Source organism: Talpa occidentalis, unplaced genomic scaffold, assembly GCF_014898055.3.
Source record: "Talpa occidentalis isolate TD23 unplaced genomic scaffold, MPIMG_talOcc4v2.1 talOcc4.3, whole genome shotgun sequence".
NCBI lineage: Eukaryota > Metazoa > Chordata > Mammalia > Eulipotyphla > Talpidae > Talpa > Talpa occidentalis.
The window spans coordinates 121,900,838-121,924,963 of NW_023603184.1; the positions used below are offsets into that span (position 1 = coordinate 121,900,838).

At 37.9% G+C, this 24,126-nt stretch overlaps 1 long non-coding RNA gene across 1 annotated transcript in view; it reads right to left on the reverse strand.

Annotated features, from left to right (window-relative positions):
- The window catches only part of LOC129146651 (uncharacterized), a 118,320-nt gene that overhangs the window by 79,590 nt on the left and 14,604 nt on the right, over positions 1-24,126 (reverse strand). Inside the window, exon 2 of the long non-coding RNA XR_008553629.1 lies at positions 12,761-12,849. This is a non-coding gene — a long non-coding RNA (uncharacterized LOC129146651). The remainder of the gene's footprint in view (positions 1-12,760; positions 12,850-24,126) is intronic.

The window sequence follows — 24,126 nt, forward strand, 5'->3', positions numbered from 1 at the left end:
TAATTCTTATGAAATGATATTGAACATATAGGAGAGAGTGTGTGTGTGTGTGCGCGCGCGTGTGTGTGTGTGTGTGTGTGTGGGTGCGGATGCGGGTGCGGGTGTCCATATTCTGTTGTGTAATGCAGAATATAAATGCTCTAGATCCAGGACCCAAAAGCTGGTAGTCTTACAGGTAAATTCTGTTGCAGATATGAAGACATACTTTGTTTGGCCCATACTGTTTTAAACATAGGGATATCTCACACAATAAATCTAGATTTCTGATTTCATCTTGGAAAATCAGACTGCTTGGTGCAATACACAAGCTGGATTTGCCACGATCTTCCCTCTTTATTACTCTATTCTAGCCGCTTCACTCATTTCCATAACATGCCTGGCTCCTGTAGGTAGCAGAGTCGATTTTTTTTAACCTCTGTATTAGATACTCGAAGGAACCTCAAACATTAGAGTAGAAAGGAATGAGAGATAATGAAGAGTGTTCTTAGAGTATTTTATGGATAAAGGGATTTTATGTGGGAATTTAAGTAACTCCTAGTTTTGTAGTAATGAGAAAGGGGACAAAGACTACTAATGAGACATTCTGAAAGACAAAGCAACGAACCTTGAAGAGCACATAATTTCCCCTAATCCGCATGTTCTTAAGAAAATTATAATCCTGACAAAAATACTAGGTATACTTGTTTCATAAATTAATACTTAGTTTCTCTTGAAATCTACTTTTATTTTTCTTTACACTTGATTAATTTTCACTAAGCTGAAGCTATTTCTGAGACCAGTGATCTCCTATTGAGGACTCCTTGCCCTTGACCTTCTATTCATCCTCAACATCAAAAATCATCAATCCTGTGCCTGGGTCCTACGGTAACTCACTTATGTTGTAATGGATGATCATTAAAAATTGATATCAACAAATATTAAGACAGGACTGAGAAAAATAAAATTTTAGATATTTTAAGTTGTAAAAGACCTTAGTGGTCATTCTGATCACCCCTATTTTCTGAACTGATGGTCAGAAAAATGAGACCTCGCGGATGCAAGTGACGGCACGAACCAATAGAAATGGCTACTTCTGACCATTTCAAAAGTTTCTTCCTTTCCACTGAGGGAGTTTGGGTCAATTAGCTCCTATGTAAGACTACTTTGATTCTCTGCATGCTCATACATGTACTAATCAGTCAGTCAATTTCTGAAAAATAGTATCTCTCAGGCTGTTATTAGAAGATAGAGAAAAATCCATCTCCAGAGTAATGGTGGAGGGCATGTTTATGAGACATCAAAGGGAATGTTTGGTGCCAAGACCAGTGAGCCTTTCTTAGGACTAGACATGTCTAACACATTGCCTTGCCAAATTTGATGGTATGAAGTCTTCAGACATACTGAATTTTATCTTACTCTGCTGAGATTACTGGAGTCTGAAAGTCTCCAGTTTCATAAGTCTCTACTTTTAAGCAAGGCTCAGGTTAAGCAGCCTGGGTCCCAATACAAGGTCTCATTCAAGGACCTGTTCCATTTGTAGCCTGACTAAGATGCATCTAGCACAGGGTGGATTTTATTTTCATTAAAATTTATAGGTATTTTAACCTGCATATTAATTAAAATGTCTTCTACCTGAATTGAAATATTGCAGTATCAACACATTATCTAATAAAACAATTTATACACAAAGAAGATTTTATTCTCTCATTCTGGAAGATCCGCCTCTAAATGTTAATGCCTTGATTGGATGTTGGCCAGTGTGACTCTCACTCCACAGATATCATAAATCCACATCTTTTAGGATGATTTCAGTGTGTGTCAATGCTATCAACACTACCGAGTTCCTAGCTAAAACAAACTATCCGTCCATGATGAGTCTTCTAACAATAAAACAAAATGTCTATGTACTTAACATGACAATATATGCATGGGTCTAGATGAACATTCATGTACAATAAATTGAAAAATTGAAGTTAAACTTAACATTTATTCTATTTTCTGCCTGCTAAGTTAAATCTTAAATTTAACATTTATAGTATCAATAGTTTCTCCATAAAGGAGAAAATAAGCAGTGCACAATGCACTAGCTACATTTTTCTAACTTATATAATTATAACATGAAATATCTTACTATTATTCATTTCTAGAATTAATATATCCAAGAATTAATATAGCCAAGGATCTATTTGGATGTCTTTTTTTGAAATTATCCTCAACGTGAGTTGTACAGTTCATTTTAATAACCAAAGTTCACATGAATGGAGGGTTCAAGACCATGCAAGCTTTCCAATTAAAGTGATATATTAACACATGACCCTTCCTTAGTGGATAGGAAAGAGAAATGGGATTAAATGTTCAGAGAGGCCTTTGGAAAAAGGCAAGTTTCCTACCTTAAAAACTGGTAGCTTCTTGGTTTCTAAAGGCATTGTTGCCACCTGGGATGCTTTTCAAAACTGAGGAACAAGAAACCCTTTAGTTGGAGCATATTAGCACTGCCTTTTGAACTGCATTTTTAATACTCTGTTACTTCTTCATTCCAAAATGTCAGTTACTTCAGCATTTAAAAAAATCTGAAATCTGAATCCTTTATGAGTACAAACTGAAAAGTTAGAATCTGCATTAAAATTTCTATTGCACCAAAAGTGCATGTCTTTAGAAATCATTGTGATCATATTATTTCCTTTATTGTTGTTTTCATTTCAATTTCTCAAAATATTAATGAAATGGTGATTTTTTTTTTCCTCATTAGTGGCTTGTTTTCTCTAAACTAGCCTTGGTTCCATTTATTTCAGAAATCCAATCCATTTGATCAGACTACATAAAATAATATTCAGTCCACCAAAATTCACTCTTTGCTCTCAAATGCCTTTTTTTTTTTTATAGCATTCACCGCCTTGATACAATATTTGTCGATGTTGCCACACAAAGGTGAGCTTGAAGAGGACAGTGACTTAACCTTTGTTGTTTATTGTTACCTCTCCAGAGTTCTCAGTGCCTAGCACAGAGTAGGTGGTAAATAGACACTGAATAGTTTTGATAAATAGCTGCACTTTTAAAGATTTGTTTATTTATTTATTTATTTAATTTATACAAGCAATGGGTACAGTTAGAAGCACGGGAGGGTGAGAGAATTCACCAGAGCCACAGTGGGGAACAGAACAGGCAGAGTGATGAAACACACTGCTGAGGGGGACAGCGGGCGCTGCATAAGTCTGTCGCACCATGTGGGACCCCACCAGCGGCCGGGGATTGGATCCCCCCCCAGCGGCCAGGGATCGAACCAGCGCCGCAGAAGCAGCCCTGCAGCCCAGGGCTCAACCGCTGCACCACCAGGGGAGGCCCAATAGCTGAACTTTTAAAGAAAAGTTTGTTTCCATTCCAGAACACTGATCCTGCCAATCATTTTCTTCCACCTCAGAGAGGAATGACTTATGTGGAAATAATAAACAAAGCTTTTTGTAAAACCAGTTCACAACACTTTCACCCCCTTAGATTCATCCCACCTCTGTGAGAGTTTCCATAATACAAGTTGAAGAGAGGGAAGGGAAAGAAGTCAATGTAGCCTATAAAATGATGTGACCCACTAACCCAGTGCATCAGAGAATCATAATAATGGCAATCAATCATTTATGATAAATTCAAACATTTGGCTTTTGGCAGGTAACTTTGTGCCAAGAATTTCTCCTGCATCCCCTTTATTTATGATGGAACAAAAGTGACATTATACTTTGTCATGAAAGGATGCTTTAAGTGAAGCTTTTAAAAATATATACAGTGTTCTTGAAACAAGTCCTTCCTGATTTATGACTATAGATGTTGCTCTGCACATGCTTTGGTGGTTGATATTAAAAGGACTGTGGTCAACTAGCATGAGAGTAAGGATGGATGCATTTACCATGAGACCATCATTGAAGTCTTAATTCTTATCTACTCCCAATTTTTTTTTCTTGAGAAAGCAACAATTCTTTTCATTTTTGTAGATACTAGTACTGACCAAATTATGAATTAAAATTCAGTGCCTCAAGATCTGTGACCTAACATACCTTCATTGCATGTGCTGCACTAGAAGACATCTCTTATATGGGAACTCTTGAGGGGTTTTGCTTTTGGTTAGCATTATTTCCCAGTATTTAAACACATAGTTTAGACTGATAGTATTTTGACCATCATTGAAGTCTTAATTCTTATCTACTCCCAATTTTTTTTTCTTGAGAAAGCAACAATTCTTTTCATTTTTGTAGATACTAGTACTGACCAAATTATGAATTAAAATTCAGTGCCTCAAGATCTGTGACCTAACATACCTTCATTGCATGTGCTGCACTAGAAGACATTTCTTATATGGGAACTCTTGAGGGGTTTTGCTTTTGGTTAGCATTATCTCCCAGTATTTAAACACATAGTTTAGACTGATAGTATTTTGACTTCATAGAATATGTGGGCCTTGCACTATTCATGCATGAGCAAGTTGATTTCCATTAGATTACATGTGTGTGCACATGCACACTCACACATATTTATTACTTTGATAGTGATTTCACTGGGGATCATTATTATTCTTTTGGGCATAGGAAAGCATTGCCCATAATAGTGCAAGACTAAAAGGAAAGAAGAGAAAATGATTCCTCTATGTAATTCAGGAATACTTAGGGATTTATACTAACTCAGACTAGATGGGTACAAATGTTTCCAAATGATCATGGGTTCCTTAACTTCTGTTGCATTTTATACACTCTGATCTCACAAACTTTGATTTTATCAATTAAAGGTGAAATGAAGACTGGTAGAAAACAAAAAAGCTTAATGATTTCCATCCCATACCTTATATAAGCTCAGACACTGGCTTGGAAGTTTTGATTTTCAAGTAAAATCAAATGAGCTTAGTTAAGCCCTATCCTTTGTGTGTTCATTGCCTCCATTGCTTTCCCTAGTCACAGTGTGTTGCAATAATTGGTCCTCCATTCCATTGTGGGTACTTTGAGAGTGAAAATCCTCTCTTATTAATACAATTAATTTCTTGTATTAGCTGTGTGGCCTTGGACAAATCAGTAACCATTTTGGGAACAGCTTTTCTTGCCTGTAAAATAAGGGGATTGAGCTAAAAAGCTGACTTTAAACTGCTCTTCCAGAGGATGGGAGAAGAGGGAAAACAGAATAATATGGTGGTGTTTTTTCTATTCTTCTTTGGGCAGATCTTCCTCAATGTGTTCAACTTACTGAATTTTGGAATAATGAAAGAATCCCAAAATTAATACAGGTTTGGAAATCTCTGAGCTATATGACCATTTAGAGTCTTTCTAATATTAATTTATTTTTATGATACTTCTTTAAAGCATCTTTCTAATCTGAGATTACACAAGCAATAAAGAAAATTAAAAGGACTCTGTGTGCTGAGAATACGTAGGGCTTTTAATTTCTTTTTTTCCCTTGTATTTTCTACAGTGAATATATATTTTCATTATTTTCCAAAAATGAATACTCTTAAAAAACCCTGAAATGAACATAAACATATAACAATTTTAAAATGTTCATGCATTTTACAGGAATTTTTAATTTAAATGTTTATTTATTACATATTGAATATATGTACAGAAAGATAGGAAGAGAAAGAGAACAGAAATAAGGAGAAAAAAATGCACCATAGTTCCGGGTTGATTTTTCAAAGCACAGTATTTTTAAAACACTTTATATAGATTAAAATATGAAGTATGACTTGTTTTATGTAACCAAAATCAGTCCCTACTTATATTTATTTCAGGTACTGTTCATTCTTAAAAATAATTTCAGCAGATATAGTTTATATATAGAGAGAGTACCTATATTAAACACTAAGATTTTTTAAGTCCAACTTATTTTTGAATGGTTAGTCTTTGGAAAATTGAATAAAAGAAAAATTGACTTTGGGATTAATTAGTAAAATGAGAATTTTTTTTTTTTAAAAAAGCAAAACAACTCCGTCCCTTAAATTCAAGGAAATTCTTTCAATAGTCCAGTCTTGTAACTTTTCCAAAAAGCAATATTTTACATACTCTGAGTCATGTATACAAATTTAACCTAATATTTTAAAATTGCCTCTAATAAGCCATTTTCTAAAATCATTCTGGTTTTTAAAGTAATCACTATTCAAGCTCCAATGAGCAATAGAGCCAAAAACCATTGTTTTAGTTTTTGCTGCTTTTAAAACCAGTTTGTTTTCCTGGAACCAGTCTGCCAAAGTCTTTTTGCAGTTCAGTAGTTAAGTGAGAAACAGATTTGCCATTAAAATGCACAGTCGTGCCATCTGCATAAAGATGTATAGAGCAGTAATGACATATCCATGTTAAATCATTAATAAAAAGAGAAAAGAGGAACGGGCCCATGACTGACACTGTTGCTTAATAACTGGAAGGAGAAGGAGGGGAAGAGACAGCCCTGTGAACAGTAACAGATTGATGTCTGTCGGAGCCATTTCTTAACTTTTGACAGCGTTTGGGCCAGAGCCCATGCTCCCCACCTTCTGTAGTCAGAGCCCCCGGTTCACTTGGCCAAAGCAGTTTGAGAAATTAATAAAAACCATCACTTAATTCAGAATTCCCCTTCAAGACATGTATTCATTAATATTAGGTTGTCATGGAGTGACATATGAAGCGTTGGCAAATTCCTTAAAGGCTTTCATATGTGGAACTTGTGTGTTTCCCTCATCAGCATCTTTGAACCTTTATAATACTTATTTTCAGAATTAACCACTAACAGACTTTACTGCATGATTTCTTATTTTACTTTACATTGGGAAAATAGAGTTTCTGGGGATGTGAAAGTGAGTCATAAATTAAATAATTAGTGCAGAATACAAATTCAAATTTAGGATATCTCTTTGAGAAGGAAAGAGAGGGAAAATAAATGAATTCTATTCAAGTAGCGTTATACCACTTCATGCTCATTTTTCTAGTGTCAAAGTCAATGAACAATATTTATTCTGATAATAATGTGTGAATTTTCAGAAAGAATTGTAGATACGCTGCCCCTTAGGAACTCACAATTGTAAAGGAACTCTTCACCCATAAGGAACATATATATAATAATCTAGGCATCAAAAATATATGCAGGAGAAAATAACTAATTTAGACAATCACAGCAGTCTGAGACTGATGGGAGTAAACAGGTTCAAGTGATATTACTTGTGGGAGATTTAAAATATATAAATTAGTGAAAATGTTGTGTTGTTTGATGTCTAAACCCATCCTAAACTATAGATATTAATCCATTGGCTAGTTCATTCAATGAGACCAGAAACTGCATAAAATGTCCTCTTCACTCATATTTGCAAACATTTCTTTTTGTTTGTTTTGTTTTGTTTTTTAAAGATTTACTTATTTATACAAGAACCAGGGTACAGGCCAGATGTGCAGGAGGCTGAGAGGGTTCACCAGAGACAGAGCAGGGAACAGAACAGGCAGACTGACAAAATACACTGCTGAGGGAAGTAGCGAGCGAGACAGGAGAGGTCTGCCGCGCCATGTAGGACCCTCGCCAGCCAGCCGTGATCGAACCGGTGCTGCAGAGGCTGCAGACAGCTTCACAGTGTGGCCCTCAACCACCTGCACCACCAGGTGAGGCCCTGCAAACATTTCTTCTGCAATATAAACATACATGCACTTGGTTATGATCCCTGTGGGCCAAGGATGTAGGTTCTAATCCTCCTAGGACACTAACTAGTTGAGTGTAGCAAGTAAAATCAGCCTCCCTCTTCCTTCTGTAAATTTAAATCCCTGTCAGTCCTTTTGCTCTAGAGTTATATCATGTTAATAACCATCATCATAGAGTTGGTAGTATCAAGGAGATGTTAAAGTCCTTCCCTCACAGTCATAGGAGTTTTATAAAATGTCCCTTAGTGGGCTCCAAACTAGCGCAAATAAAATATTTCCAGTGAAAGGAAATATTTAGGCTTTTCTTCCTCCACTGTTTACCCTAAGAGAGCCCAATTGTATGACAAGAACTGGAGACAAAACATACCCAATTCTTGTATTTATGGAGCTTTTGGTTCAGTGGGAGACATTAAATAATTGAGGGAAGAAACACATGTGTAATTGCTAATTATGTTAACTGACTTGGGAAAAGGGTGCTGGGGGAATTTACCCTGGGCCAGGGTCTCAGAGAAGCCCTGGGAGAGAATCCATGCTTGAGCTGAGATGAATAGTCTAAGCAGGAAGTGGGGTTGAGATTCAGGATCTAGAGTGAGTGCCAAAGTGCACAAGGCGAAGGAAACAGTGAGAAGAAGGGCACCTGGTCACACTGGCGATAGGGCAGATGTAGATTCCTCTGGGGACAGAGTAGTGACAGAATTGAAAGGTTAGGCAGGGGGCATGTGTGCAAGGACTTGTAGGCTAGTCTATGCACACCATGTTGATTAGTTGATAAGAAATAATTCTAAAGAAAAATTCCCAGAGCCTCCTGGTGGTGCAAGGGGTTAAGTCTCAGCACTTTGAATCTATCAGCAGACATTGCAGCACGAGTTTGATCCCCGGCCAGAGAGGTGACCTACATGGCACAGCACACCTCTTCTGACTCGCCCTCTGCTCCCCTCAGCAGTGTATTTCAGTCAGTCTGCCTGTTCTGTTCCCCACTCTGTCTCTGGTGAATCCTCTCACCCTCACACCTCTGGCCTGTACCCCAGTTCTTGTATGCATAAATAAATAAATCTTAAAAAAAAAAAAGAAAAATTCCTAGGGATTCATAAGAACACCTTTCCACATTTGTGATGAAAGAAAGAATGTACTTTCTCTTAGAACTTGTGGTCTAAGAGCAGCTACTCTAATGAAGGAGTGTGGGTTCCTATGAGCTGGCTCCTAACTGGCCACTCACGGGAAACGGTGACCTATTTACTATCTGCAAATCACAGCAGAACATTCCTTGACTACCTACGGAGAATAGCCCGTATCATGAGGCAGGCCCGGGGACATCTAGGCCATTGTTGACCTGATTACATAACTATCTCCATGGCGGTCCTGTGATAATACTTTGCTGACGCAAATGTCTCTTGACATATGTTCATGATGTTGCCTCTGTTTCTCGTAAAACTTTGTCCCCCATTCCAATCCCACCCTCCGGACTTTATTCCTCATGCCATCGTTGCATGATCAGCTTTTACTAGCTAATATGCTGTCAATAACTGGCACAAGAACTTCTGCTCAAGTAGCAGAGTCTTGCCTTGCAAACCTGCTCTACAACTGCTGTTTCGCTCATGGCATTCCTGTTCAGGCTGCAAAGTGGCAACAAAGTTCCTGTCGCAATAAAGGAGCTGCTTACTTACTAGTATACAGAATGCTCAAGAGTTCTCTGATTGCGGTGGGTGAATATGGCAATAATATTAAAACATGAGAGTTTGGGCTCTTTTGTGCTTACCTGAAGTTTCTATCTCCAAAAGAAAAATATTGAAATCAGTAAAAGCACTGATCACAGAAATTTTTGACTATAGAATGCCTTTCCTTATTATTTTGACTAGAGGGCAGCTCCCAAATTATCCCTAAACTATCTGCAGGTTGCTCTTTCTGAAAGACGCTAGTTCTTTGCTACTCAATGTGTGTCCCGAGGCCCAGGGATCACAGGGGATATGTTAGAAATGCAGTTACAGGTCCTTCTTCAGACGTACTGAATTGGAATCTGCATTTTTGTCAAGATCTCCAAGGTGATTTTTGTACACATGAAAGCTTTAGGTACTGGGAGAATTCAAAATAATGTATAAATTAGAGCATCTAGAGTAAATTTAAAATTAGCTTCTTTGTAGTTAATTATCGTTTTAATGTAAAATGTCCTTAACACGTTCATAAATTCAAATTTAATTATTGTTATGGAGAATGTTTCACTAGGAAACAATTACTCTAGGCATGGTGCCAACTATCTCAAGGTTTAAAATTTGCTCAAAACACAGCAAAATATTTTGAGTGTATACATATTTCTTTGTAGGGCAGAAATAGCCATACTAAATATCAATTATCGATTACTGAAATTTCCTGTCAGTAAACAATCTTTGCAATGGCTAAAGCAAAGCGACAACTCATTGGTATGTTCTTTGTACTGAAATCATCGCTAAAAAATCATTCAGCCACGAAGATCCTTACAGTCAAAGTCTAGAGAACTATTTATGGGATTCATGTTTGAAATTTCCAAGAGTATTTGGACTTATTTGGAGCTCAAGTTTATATAATAAAAACACATTCTTAACAATTTATTTAACTAAATTTGGAGCTCTAAGCTCTCAATGGATGTATGAATCATGGGAGCCTTGCCAGATGTTTTGGAGTGTGGAATTCAAAACGCATTAGCAGCATGGCACGTCATGAAGTTTGATGCAAAACATTTCTTTTCTCCTTCCAAAAAGCCTTGTTTAGTTTCTATTGTAAGGCTTGAACTATGGTGACAGTTCATAGCTCTAGGGAAACATCTAAAATCCATAAGTAGTATCTACCCAGACAGTGGAAATATGAGGCAATTATCCACACAATCAAAGTCATAAAAAAGCCTGCCCACCCAGCCATATCCAGATAACCAAATCTAAAACGTATATTTACCTGTTAGGTTTATTTCACAATTTTAAGCCTGACATTCTGAACATCTCATGTTCCTTGCTCCATTCCCACCCATCTCACCCTAAGAAGATGATCTTTTATTTTTAAAGAGAAAATATAACTTCAAAAATCTGAGTCCCATAATTTCAAGTCAGAAGTCAGAATCCCTCTGTGTTCCTGGGAGGCTGATGGGTCAGCTATGTCTTCTTGTTCTTATCCCTGTCCTCTGAATCTTCCTCTCATCTTTCAAATTTGTTTCATAATCTAAGAACTTTGAATTTGATATAAGTAGGGGGCTTTCAATATTTCAATAAATGGGTCGTTGGTGTCTCTATTCTCAAACATGTAAAGACAAACTAAAAAGTATTTGATTATATTCTCCTAACCTTGTTCCCCCTGAAGAAGTCATTTGTCTTTCTTTCCCTCTTCTCGTACAATTAAACTTCTTAAAAGAGAAGTGAACACCCTCCAACTCCAGTTGCTCCTCAGCCAATCTGTCCAACTCACTGCAATGTTGGTGATATTATCACCGATTACTATCTTCCTGCAAAGGTGAAGAATTAATTTTCTGTTCCTCATTGTGTTTGACCTTTCTTTAGCATAATGTAGTCTCTTAATGCATGAAATTTTCTACTCCCTCCTTCCTCAGATCCCCAGGTACCCTCTTCTCAAGGTTCTCTCTTTGATTTTCTGCCCCACTGTTTAACTTGTATAGTGCCAGCAAGCACTCGGCAGGTTCTCTATTGATTCAGGCAGACGGAAAAAGAAGAGTCCTGCTGTCCTCAGTGGCTTTTTCCAGGCTTTAATGCTCTTTCAACACCAAATGTTGTGGGGCAGGCCCACAGGCCAGTAAGGCAGGGAGGCCAGGGTCCCAGAGGCTGGCAGGCCTCCCAGGCCCTGGTGAATCTTTACTCTCTCTCTCTGGGTCTTCTTGTGATCCTGCCTCTCTGTAGTCATACATCCTCTGGTAGTCCTTCTGCCACCATCCTCACTCTCTGTGATGCTGCCCTTATAGCCTCAGCCTCCAGGCTCAGGTGTGTGCCCACTTGCGCATGCCCACACCATACTACAGGTGTCCACCACCAGGCATGTGTGCCCCGAGCCCAGACTCCCAAGTGCACCCTGTATTCAAGGCCCCAGGTGATAAGCACAGGCCAGTGGCAGAAAAGCCTGACCATTTCAGTTACCCTACAACTTGGTTTGTCATTATTGTTCACCTTCTCTTACTTTTCTTGGCACTAGCTTGTGCCTGATTGGTGCTAGAAATATTGTCCTTAAAAAAAAAATGCGATTTGTGGGCCTCCCTGGTGGCGCAGGGGGTTGGGACGCAGCCTATGAAGTTGTCCACGGCCACTGCAGCATGAATTCGATCCCTGGCCAGGGAGAAACCCACTTGGCACAGCAGACTTCTCCTCTCTCCACGCTGCTCCCCTCAGCAGTGTACTTCAGTCATTCTGCCTGTTGTGTTCTCCACTCTGTCTCTGGTGAATTCTCTCACACATCCCCCACCCCGACACCTCTGGCCTGTTCCCCAGTTCTTGTATGCATAAATAAATATTTCTTAAAAAAAAAAAAAAGACTTGTTTTCTACCTAAAAATCTCCTGGTGCCCTATTAGTTATGAGCAAAAATGTTTTCTTTACTTAAAATATGAAATATTACAAAATGTGATAGCAAATGTTTTTGGCAGTATAAATCATGCCTAAGCAGAAATTTAGGAAAATAATAATCTACATTGATAATTCCTTGCATTTACTAAGTTTCTATCTTGAAGGTATTGTGCTAATTGCTTAAAATGTAGATTATTATTTAGTTCTCACAACAGTCCTATGAGGTGTTCTCATTTCTGACCCTCATTTATTGACAAAAAATGAAGGATTATAATTTGCTCAAAGTCACACAGAGAAGTAATGAATCTAAGGAGCTACAAAATTTTGGGTTGCATGCCCTTAGTCAGATTCTATATGTTCTTCTGATATGGTGGGTTCATCAGCATCCAGTTTGCCAGTGGTAATACCTTTAGACTGAAAGGAGAGCTCTAACATGGGCCCCAACCCAGGTTAAGGAACTGACTTTTCAAGAGGACATGTCACATGTCCTTTCTTGCATTATGCCTGAAGCACCTGAAGCTGAAATTGCTTCCTGAAAGGCTCTGTGCTGGCCCTTGGGGCCAGCATGGGCATCCTCTCTGGGATTGTTCTTCTGGGCAAGAGTAAGGAAAACTGGGTCAGCTCATACCTCTAGCTATATCCAGCTGCTGCCACGGTGTAGGGTGAAGTATCTACAAAAGTGTCCTTGAGGTCTCATGGTGTGGGACAGAACCTGGGCTGCAATGAGAAGAGAGACAGGTCACAAACCAAGAGTTGGGCGGAGTTCTCTTTGCTCTGTCACATTTTGTCACAAAAATCTAAGGAGTTTAAAGATTTTAAACTTGGTAAATTTTTACAAGTAGGATGATAGAGAATGTTTTGACAATTGTTTAAACTTGATTTAAGAACTTAAACATTTAGACATGTTATATATGAGCCTCAACTGTCTGTTTATCCCAGGCCCTGCAATTGTGAGGAGTGAGCCTGGTGGAAGAGCTTGTGTTTTTCTTTGCCATTTAAAACTACAGGAGATCAAATACCACAAAGTTTGTTTTTTTTTTTTTTTATACCTACAACAATATTATGTATTTTATAACAGGTTTTTTGTTGTTGTTTTTTATTTTGGTTTTTTTTTTTTTTTATGTTAGTATGCACAATCACCTGGAGCAATGACTTTCAGAATATAATGTGCACAGGAATCACCTGGGGATCTTGTTAAAATGCAGGGACTGATTCAATAGGTTGCAGGTGGGGCCTGAGAGTCTGCATTTCTAACAAGCTTCCAGGTGATGCTGATCCTGTCAGTCTTTGGATCCATTTTGAGCATCAAGGACCCCTAGTACTTTTTTAGAATGCAAATTCTTGGGCATCACCCTCAGAAAATCTGATTAAGAAGATCTAAATGGGACCCAGATGGTAAGCCAAACAGGAATATTTAAGAAGCACCCCAGGTGGTACAGCTAAGGTGGTCTGTAGCTCACATTTTAAGAACAAATGTTTAGAACATGCTTCGTCATCTTGATTATGCATATGGATTCCTGGGGATCTTGTTAAAAATGTGGATTCTGAGTTAGTAGATGCTGCATTTCTGATGGACACTCAGGTGCTGTTGGTGTGAGACACCTGCCAACCACACGCTGAGTGTGAATGTGAGACTTTAGAAGACCATCATGGGGTCTTCATTGGTTGGCCATTTTGAATACAGTTTAACTATAGGAAAGAGTTAGAAAGTAATGTGTGGTATGCCACCTATGGACAACATCCTTGATGATTTGTTTCACAAGTTTCATACAAATTATCTTTAGATATTAATCTTTGTGTGACCCCAGATTTACTGGTTCTGCATCTCCTGAGCCTCCAATTAGGTCTGACACTTCTCATATCCCTGACATCAGTAACAACTGGGCTGATCCTTTTTGTGATGTTCTCAGAGACACCTGTGGGTTATCAAACAGCATGAGCAAGCACTAGGCATTGGCAAGGAAGATGAACTTAGGGGTGCAAAGGTAGGATGTTATAAAAATATTTTAGAGCAACCCACCCAGTGAGGGAAGTATGTTGTGGGAGTGGGAAAGGAAGGGAAATTGTTATAGTGTCCTTAGCTTTAGGGCTTTCTCCTCTGTATCATTTTACCCTGTATGACAGACTGAGTTAGGCAGTGTGCTCTTCTTAAATGACAGAAAAAATAATGAATGAAGATGAGAGAATTGCTTCACAATATTAATGATCTCAATTGAACTGTCTGGCATTTATTATTTACAGTATTTCTCACATTTATTTTTGGCACAATAGTATGTTAGAAGATTTCATACCATGGGCAGGAAAGGAGGTGTCTGAATTTATTTCACACAAGCTAAAAAGTTCACACTGATTTATAAATGTACAATGGAGTAAGATTCAATGAGGCTTGATAAGACAACACTGAAATAATTCAGAATCAGGAGCCTGAAATATTATAGGCAGTTTGCTCATCTCTGAAATCTCATATGGTTATTTAAAATCCTCTAAGTTCATTAATCCCATTTAATAGCAACTGAAGCAAATCCACTTGGACTTTGGGGAGGAAAGAAATAATGGGCCATAATGCCCCTGTGCCACAGAAAATAATACAATTATTTTTATTTTGCAAGAGGTCACAATTGAAGAGTTTGAGATTTTGAGCTGCCATAACTACAAATTTAGCAAAAAGTAGGCATTTAATGATAGAGTTCACTTTGGCGGTTTAGGTTTTATTTTGAATGTTTGTTTTGTCTTAAAAACACTAATGCTGAAATGTTGTCTCAAATCTTTATTTTCAAATCACTTATTACATTACCATAAATTATAGGGTGCAGTAAAGGCCAGATTTAAAAGAAAGCACACTTTACTGTCTCATTTTTCTATAAATAGCGTGACACTTTATGAAATAAGAATTATCATAAAAATTCACTTTTATTTTTTTCTCTTATAACTCCAGTTGCAAGCACTGAGCTAATGGCCTTCCTCCAAGTAGCTCAGTGGACTGTTCCAAATATAGGAACATAATGGGTAGAGGTTAACTGTAGGAAGTCTGAGAAAAACAGTAATCTATAATTTCACCACAATTATAATGTTTCCCTTAAATAATAGTTAGGGCCATGGGTAAGTGCTAACAAATACCTTTTAAAGACACTCATATTACTTTCATTGTTTTGCTGCTTTTGCACTCTCCACCTATGCCATTAGATGCAGTAAAAGACCTGAGCTTCCACCCACAGAGGTTTAGAGGTTGTGGGTAACAATCAGGTGGAGGCCTCAGCACAGAAACCCATGCTCAAGGGTGGAGCACTTTGTTATCTAGAAGGTCAGACAGTGCCACATTTACAGAAAGCAAAACTGGCAAAGGTAAGAGACACTTTGTTGAGATTAGCCAGGCCCTACCCCTTACTCCCCAGTCCCCCAGAGAAGAAAATATCTGTTTCCTTTTGGATGACTCAGAGAAAACCTTACTTTTTCCCAATAAGGTGATAGGATAACTGAAAATGATCAAATTAGTGGGTTTAGGTGTAAGTCCTACCTTGTCTTTTTATACTCAGCCCTTGAGAAAGGAAACTTTACAATTCACAACTATTCCCGGGATGAAGAACCCAGTGTGTCAGAGAGACAGCCATGTGGGAATGTCCTAGATGGAGTCTGCTTCAGGTCCCAAGAATTCAGGCAGAACACATGAGATGTGCTTTTGAAGTCAGTGGCAAGCTGTGCATGAGATGGGCTTCTCTGTAATAAGAGCTGTAATTTACAGTGTGAGGGCCATTGTCATAGGTGTCAGGATCACTGTTTGTCTAATATCTTGGGGACTAAGAAAGGTCTGCTTGGAGGGAAATCCTCCTGGGATGGTTGGACACAGGGAACAGTAAAACACAGACAACTATCCCAAGAGGATTTATTGGTATATTTCGGGAGAGTCCTTCTTCTGTCCCCACTGTCACACACTGTACTATTATGGATTGTGATTAGGGATGGGATCATGCATTTTGCCAAGTTTCAAACCCACACAAAATTGTAGGGTTAGAGTCTGGAACAAAACTCCAACTTCTTGGTGTGGAGTTTTTCTACTTATGGCAAAATGTGGCTTCCGGGAGGGTGACTTAAGATGCCTCAAAGGGAAAAAATTCTTCCAAAGGAACATTTTGATAATTCAAGTGTAAATAAATATAAATCCAAAACACATTTTTAATTAAAGGGAAATTGCTTAGAAAAACACATTTATATCCACTCCCCTTCCGCACACTCACTCACTATCCTGTCCAAATAAAGTTCAAAAGTTGCTAGGGGAGGGTTGTAAACCCACTGGATTGCCTACTTCAGACAGTGTCTCAGAATCAGGCTCTTTGAATACACACAGACTTATGAAAGTCATGTTTAAAAGTGTTGCTCTAAATCACAATAATCATGTGAAATAAAATAAGAGTAACTGATCATGAATCTTACATCGTCATTTCCCCACACTGGACCTATCTCCGATTTGGCATTTTTATCTTAAGACTCTGCTCTTCCCACGATCAGGAACTCCACCTCCCAGGAAGTCTCTGCACTTTGAAAGCAGCAATTCCTCTGCATTTTCACCTGTTTTTATTACCAGGTCACCCTGCCTGCCGAGGGATAAATGATTGTATGTGAAATAGGAAGATTTAGTTTTAGCTTTGTCCTTTCTTTTAAGCTCTTTCTCTCCTTGTGGCTTTGTGGTATCTTATAATTACATTTCATAAAATGCTTTTGGGCCTATCTTCTCCACATATGGATATGTAAAAATATACAGAATAAGTAACCATTCAGAGGGAGAAAAGCAGAACAATGGGAATGGAAAATATAAAGAGGAGTATTCAGTTACCCTCAAACATTTGTAGTATCTATCTATGGTCTAGTATTTCTTTCTTTAAACCCAGCTTCAAAAGGAAACCTAAAGACACTGATACCTTAGAGAGCTCTCACCAGCTGCCTACAAGGACAAGCAGAATTTACTATTTGTTTCACTATTTATACAAGAAAGGCCAAAGGAAGTTTCGCTTGTGGAGACAAAGTAATTAAAAGATCACATAGAAGTTAGCCTTGAATTTTTATTCTGAAGTGTTTTTTACAATATCCTTCTCCTGCCCCCATGTACATAGGTGTCACCCCCACTGGACTGAATTAAATTGATGGGGTGTGTCTTACTCATTTTGACTTTATCATTCTCTAACATTGGACCTGGAATTTATAGGACATGCCCAATAAATGTATTTGAAAAAAACTTGTATATACCCATGTGTGGGGACAGCCATGTTCTCCCTTCAGGTTTCATGGTGACAAAAAACTCTCCTCTTTGAATTTCTCCATAGTTTCTAGGGCTATTGTGAGCAAAAACAGCACAGAATTATGTCTCTACTAGTTCAATCACTTGCATGTACACAGAATGTAAAATTTAAGAGGTTTATAATCCCTTTACCATATGGTGATTGTTTTCTTGTTTTTTTAAAAAAGATTTATTTATTTATGCATACAAGAATTTATTTATTTATGCATACTTCTAGGGTACAGGCCTAAGTGGGGGAGGGGGTGAGAGGATCCACTCTGTCTCTGGGGAGCCGAACAGGTGAATTTACTGAAATCCACTGCTGAGGGGAGGAGTGGGCAAGATAAGAGTGGTCTGCTGAGACATGTGGGTAGCTCCCTGGCCTGCCAGGGATTGAACTTGTGCTGCAGGCTGCGGACAGCTTCAAGGCACTGTGCCCAGCCCCCTGCACCACCAGGAAGGCCCTGATGATTGTTTTCTTAATACACATAGGCATATCATTTGTTTAAGACAAGATGGACTTTAAGTATGATTTTGGTTTGAATTACCAATGTCACTCACCAGTAATGTTTGCAAAATGCATTTAAAAACTATTTTAAATGGAACATATTTTTTTCCAGTTTGAAGCCATGTGTTTCAAAGGCAAAACTATAAATATGGTCTGATTCATTTATCTGAACTTTGAAAATATTATTTTCATTTATATCCAAATCCCAAGCAACTCAGTAAAAGAACTTTTGGGGATCTCAAAACTATATTATCTTTTATTGAAAAAGACAATTAAGAAATCAAAGAATTATACAAGAAATAAGAGTTAATTATTTATTGCAAATTCTAAATTTCAATCTTCCCTTCATCTGTGGGGCAGGGAACCTTTTCTATTATTCCAAATAATTATTTGGATTTGACATCAATTTGCAGAGGAGATCTTAAAACTTTATCTTTTAAGAAACCTATTTCATGTTCTTTGCCATTCAATGCTTACCATACACTAATAGAGAGATAATTTAGCAATAACAATGAAGACTTATGATTCCTTTTTTCTTTAACTGAATTTCTCCTATCAAGTTAATGATTAAACACATTGAGTAGCATAATTGGGGGAAAATTAGATTTCCCAGGTAATGAATGGCTTTCTGATAGTTACAAATTTATTCTGAACATATATGCTACTGTATTTTCTATTTGACAATCAAAATATCATTTTACTTCAAAGGAAAAGGAGCAATAATTGAATGCCTTGACTCATTTCATATTTGTGACTATTTTCCCATTGTAGAATACAGTTGGACATAGTTTTGTATTCTATTGAAGTAGATACATTTCTTCTGTACATGGAACTACTACATAAAGAGGGGGTATTGCACAGCAGATGAAATGAGAGGTATAAAAGAATCAGGGCAAGAGAAATAAACCATCCTTGTTAAGTATTCAGTTGCCCTCTTAATTTAACAGACTATCTTTGGATTTCTTTCTTAGGGTCCATTCCTTTGCCTCTACCCACATATTTGTATTTATAGCCATCTTATTTTCTCTTTGAAGATACTGAGGAATATGGTAGTTTATAACAAATTCTAAAGATGCAAATAATAACCTAATGTTGTGCAAAAAATAAATTAAAAAACGTTATTTGGGAATTAAGAACTTGATAAAACAATGACACAGCAGCCAAATTTGCGTCACTCATGATTACAGGTGTTTGGGAGGGGACTTGAGAGGACAGTGAACAAATTTTGCAATCCTGCTATGAAGTGTCATAATTTTTTTTTAAAGATTTATTTATTTATGCATACAAGAACTGGGGTACAGGCCAGAAGTGTGGGGGGGTGAGACGCTTCACCAGAGACAGAGTGGGGAACAGAACAGGCAGACTGACTGAAATACACTGCTGAGGGGAGCAGCGGGGAGTCAGGAGAGGTCTGCTGCACCATGTGGATTGCTCCCTGGCTGGCCAGGGATTGAACTCATGCTACAGAGGCTGCAGATTGCTTCATAATGTGGTGCTTAACCCCTTGCGCCACCAGGGAAGTCCAAACGACCGTAATTTAATCACATGTTATAATCCTCAAACCAAGAGCAGTGAGGACAACAAACAGGTGGCCAGTGTAGACAGAGGGGCTTGATTTTTCCATTTAACACAGATAAGACACATTTAAAACCAGTCTTTGATTAGCCTCATTGTTATCCTTATTTAACATTTATCATTATTTAACATGTATGCCAAGCATGTATTTTATGATGAATAAAACACCAACTGGTTTTGATGAATCTTGAATGTTTTTATGTAAAGGGAAAACCCAGACTTCTAAAAATGGGATAAGAACCAAGTTGAGAGCCCTCTTCAAATATAAAGCATGAGGTTCATGTTTGGAGTTTTCCTTGAAATTTTAATAAGCCACTTTTTACTCTTCTGATTTTGTGGCATATATCGCAGGTACAATAACTTTTTAAGGCTTCTTCTACATTTATGTCTTTAAGACCTAAGACTTTAAGTAGTTGTACCTTTGGAGAACAGGGTCATATTAATGCAAATGAGTAAAAATCAGAAACTATGAATATTCATTTTGAAAGACAAAAGGCATGTCTGGAAAAGCTTCATAGGAACAATTCATTCTTTCAGGTGATATTTATTGAGATTATTCTATAAGTGTAACAGGGTGGTCCCCAGGAAAGGGGGAGGTTCCCTGCCCCACCCAAGGGAGGGTGGAGCTGAGCAGAAAGAAGAGAAGCAGCAGAAGAGACTGAGGAAGGAAGGAGGATAGAGCCAGGGGACCTGGAGGAGTCGCATGGAGCCTAGAGACACGTGAAGAAACAGCTTGTCTTTTTGGTCATGGACTGGGTGACACAGATGTGGGTGAGACCCATGGGGAGGTGACAATGACAGCTTTTATCTTGATGTTGATTTTGCTCTTTTCCTTCCGGGCTTGTCTGGTTGTTTCTGACCCTTTTTTGTGGGTCCCCACTGGAAGATGCTTTAGACTTGTGGCAGGCTTTGGGGACTTGCTCTGCGCCGATCCCATATGGATGGAGTTTTATCCACGAGGGGACGGGTAACTTTGGGTGCTTAATTTAAAAACTAGATTCTTTGCCTTTCCTGTATTGTTTCCTAATTGTATTAAAGTTCCTTCCCATTAAAGTCTCATATGTTTTGTGTTGATGCGGCGGATGGCAGAACCCATTTAGAATAGGCAGGTTTGCGGGGTTTGGGCTGACCCTCTCCCTGTCCTATAACATAAGCAATAAACAAAACCTCATAAACTTACAATCCGGTTGGGGGATACTGTGGATACAAATAAGAAAAAAAGAACTGTATTTAAGTTTCACAGGGATAGGACATTATATTCCTGGGCTCCCCTAACTGCTAGAGTGAAGTGGGATTAAGGAGAGGTAATCCTTCCCCAAGGAGAAATATGCCTGAGTTTGAAAAGAAAATGGAAATTAGCCTTTCAATGACCAGAGTTAGAGTGTTCAAAGAGGAGGGAATATTATATAAGTCAAGTAATAGAAGCCAAGGAGACTTCAAGCACCAGGGCAACTGGCCAATACTACTGTTGGCTAGAGCACGCAGGGGGCTATCCTTGTGGCGGCTGATTGAGGCAACAGCAGTGGAACCTTTTAAATATGTCTGTGTATGTGAGTGCTATGATCAGTTTTACATGAAACAAAAACACATTACTAGCACCCAGTAGAGAATTTTTGGAGAAGCCTGGAATGATTGGAGAGGAATGAATGGTGTTTTAATTGATTTTGAGATATCACTGTAGTTGATGTCTTCAGGTCCAATTTATAAATATAGTAGCAATGTGAGAAGTCGTTGAGAAAATGTGGACTGTTAGACCTTGTGAGATGCTTCCCCACTCAGTCGATGGGATTATAGGAAAGGCATCAGAACTATGTTTCTTCTAGCACAAATCAGATAATGCCTCTTCTGCAGTGAGTGGCCCCAACATATGCTATTTGGTCAGTTACTTTGCTTCCCATTTCATCACAAAAATCACTGTCACAGTCTCACTATTGGGATGTATTAAATCTTTCTTTAATGTTTCCATAGATGATCATCAATCATGGTCCTTCTTCAACAATCTCATAATCAGCAGCTATTCATAATATTTATTTTGGTTATCACGTGTCAAGCATGTGATAACCAAGTCTACAACAGTGAAGTAGATATCATCATCATTACCATTACCATAGCCCCATTTTGCACATGAAAAAAACTGAGGATTAAAAAAGTTATGTGACTTGCTACCAAGAAAATCAAGAAGTACAGACCCAAGTTAGGGACAAAGAGCTGTTCTACCCCAAAACTTCTGCCCTTGATAATTTTTATGAGCTGCCTGTGTGAACCGGTTTCCATCAGAATGTTGGAATTTTTAATTCTTGCTTCTAAAATACTTTTAATGGATGATGTGATCTCCTCAAATGAAAGGGTTTCAGTGTCTTTAATAATATTTGGCAAATGAACTCCTTAGAGTTTGGCTTGTTTTGCATTAATTGGCCTTTGCAAAGTCTCTCTTTTGCCTTGTTGCAACTTTATCTTTAATTGTATTTTAAATCAAGACCTTGCTTCCTGTGGAGTCCATGCAGGCCACACTTGGAACATCCTTAGATTTCAGCAAAAGCTAAAAATGGAAAATTCAGGGTCCTTCACTGGACGCTGGCTTTATAATTGCCTCTGTGGTCCACTCACCACATTCCCAGATGTGTAAGAGACAGAGGGGGTAGTGAGGGAAATGAAATGTTAAAATAAGGCTAAGCAAACAGTTTGCCCAACAGATGTTAGCACAATTCATAATTTGAAAGTTCCTATTTTTGTTCACCACTCAGACAATAGACATTGTAATTTCTCCGCAAAACACTGCCCGTGAGTTAGATTCAGAAAGCTAAAGTCAGAATATGCAATGGTGCTAAGAAAGTTTGTTCAATAAATGGTGCTGGGAAAACTGGGTCACTACATGCAAAAGAATGAAACTTGACTACTACCTCACACCATGCACAAAAACCAACTCAAAATGTATTAAATAACTAGACATAAGACCTGAAACCATAAAATATATACAAAGAAATATAGGTGAAACTGATGACATATACCTCAGTAACATCTTTAAAGGCACATAACCCAAAGCAGTGATAGTGAAGGCAAAGATAAACAGCCTCGACTACATCAAATTAAAGAGCTTCTGCACAGCAAAAGAGACAATAACCAAAACAAAGAGAAACCCCACCGACTGGGAGAAAATTTTTGCACACAACACTAATGATAAAGGACTGATCACAAAAATCTATCAAGAGCTGACAAGACTCAACAAAAGCAAAGTAAATAACCCAGTCAAAAAATGGGCAGAAGAGCTAAAAAGAAACTTCTCCAAAGAGGAAATGCAAATGGCCAACAAGCATATGAAAAAATGTTCAACATCACTTGTAATCAGGGAAATGCAAATCAAAACTACAATGAGATACCATCTTATACCAGTGAGAATGGCACATATTAAAAAAAACTAGCAACAACAAATGTTGGTGAGGATGTGGAGAAAAAGGAACTCTTATGCACTGTTGGTGGGAGTGCAAACTGGTCCAACCACTATGGAGAGCTGTGTGGAGATTCCTCAATCTGCTAAAGATGGAGCTTCCATGTGATCCAGCAATTCCACTCCTAGGAATTTATCCAAAGAACACAGAAACATTAATTCAAAAGGGCACCTGCATCCCAATGTTTATAGCAGCACTATTTATAATAGATAAGCTATGGAAACAACCCAAATGCCCCAAAATAGATGACTGGATCAAGAAGATGTGGTACATATACAAAATGGAATATTACTCAGCAATCTAGAAAGATAAACTCATGCAATTTGCAGGAACATGGATGGAGCTGGAAGGGATCATGCTCAGTGAAATAAGCCAGAAAGAAAAATACCGGATGGTCTCACTCATAGCAGGGATTTAGAAAACCTAAATAAGGGGCCAGGAAAAAGACTAATATGATAAAGTAAAAATCAAAATCAATAAGCAACTATAAACCAGAGACACATTATGGTGGTGGTGGGGAGAAGGGTGTAGGATCAAAACAAGGGGGGTAGGAATCATATGGGGACTATAACTAAGATGAAAATGCATACATTGTGCAAAAATGAAAAATGATGTAAAAATATATAAAATAAAAAAATAAATGTTTAAAAAGAAAAAAAGAAAGCTAAAGTCATAATATTTCCATCAAACTTTTCTTCTAGTCATAAGTCAAAGAAACAAAAGGAATATGTTTTCTTTTTATTTGAAGCATAGCACTATTATGAAGCCTTGTTAGGATGCATACAATTTGTTTAAATATGTCTTCTTAGTTAATATGGTTACCAGGACTAGATGTAATCAAGATTGAGTAACTTACTGGTATAGCACAAATCCCATTGGAAAAACAATACTCAAGAGTTACATTTACATAATTTTAAATAGTGTAATTGAAATAAACTATGAAAAGAACTCTAGTTTCTCCCTCAAGTAACTCTTCACAGTAGCCTTTGTCCTTAGATGGAATTTAGCAGGTATTAGACAAACCTGGGTGAGTATAGTAAAGCAGTATTATCCTCCTCCAGACATTAGTTCCAGAGCACTTATAGCTGTTTACAATGAGGAGAGAAAAAGATATTTACATAAACTCTAAGCTATAGTTGACAATTTATCTAACAGAACCGAGTTTAAAATACTTATTTCTTAATTTCTAGTTCTGT